We start from the raw sequence: 603 nt of genomic DNA, 5'->3' as shown, positions 1-603 counted from the left end.
ATCTTGAACGGGGTGCTTCCACTCTCAGGACTGCCTCAGACGCAGACAGGTACATGCAGGGACAATGAGGCAAAACTCCTTCGATGCTCAGCGTCGATGATACTTGGAGTTTGCCCTGACGTGGAGAAGAATGTGTTGTTAGTGCGGCCAGTGGGCTGGGACACACGGGGAACACACGCTTCCAGGACCACAGGAGGGAAGGCGTGGCTTCCAAGCTGTGTGCTTTCAAACCAGTGCAGAAATGCTTTCAGAGTCCTCACTGCTTGAGAGAAAATTGATCTTGTCACTCCCTCTGGCAAACAGGGAAGGTGAGGAATCTGAAGGCAGTCCGTGGAATAATGCTGAAAACCAAAGAATCACAATGAGGACCGTTTAGAGGGAAGGGGGGAAAGGGAAGGAGAATTCCATCCCAAGTCCTCAGGGTGCACACGCTTCGGGAACGTCTGTTCTGCAAACCTCCATGGACAGAAGCAAGGCCCCCAGCTGTCACTCAGCCTTGCCTGCCCGCTCCCCCCCATCCCCCCCATCCCCCGGGCCCTGGTCCTCTGGGAGTGAGCACCTTCTCAGTAAGCCACTTAGGACAAGGAGGGGGGACGTGCTCTG

The 603-nt window shown here is 55.7% G+C and overlaps 1 long non-coding RNA gene across 2 annotated transcripts in view; it reads right to left on the bottom strand.

Moving 5' to 3' along the window:
• Positions 1-6: 6 nt before the first annotated feature.
• Positions 7-603, bottom strand: part of LOC102774440 — a 107,187-nt gene continuing 106,590 nt past the window's right edge. For both annotated transcript variants that reach the window (XR_435222.1, XR_435223.1), the window contains exon 3: positions 7-115. This is a non-coding gene — a long non-coding RNA (uncharacterized LOC102774440). The remainder of the gene's footprint in view (positions 116-603) is intronic.

Source organism: Myotis davidii, unplaced genomic scaffold (genome assembly GCF_000327345.1).
Source record: "Myotis davidii unplaced genomic scaffold, ASM32734v1 scaffold72, whole genome shotgun sequence".
NCBI classification, from domain to species: Eukaryota; Metazoa; Chordata; class Mammalia; order Chiroptera; family Vespertilionidae; genus Myotis; species Myotis davidii.
Note: the sequence above shows the minus strand (reverse complement) of the source record. Positions and strands in the feature narration are given on the sequence as shown.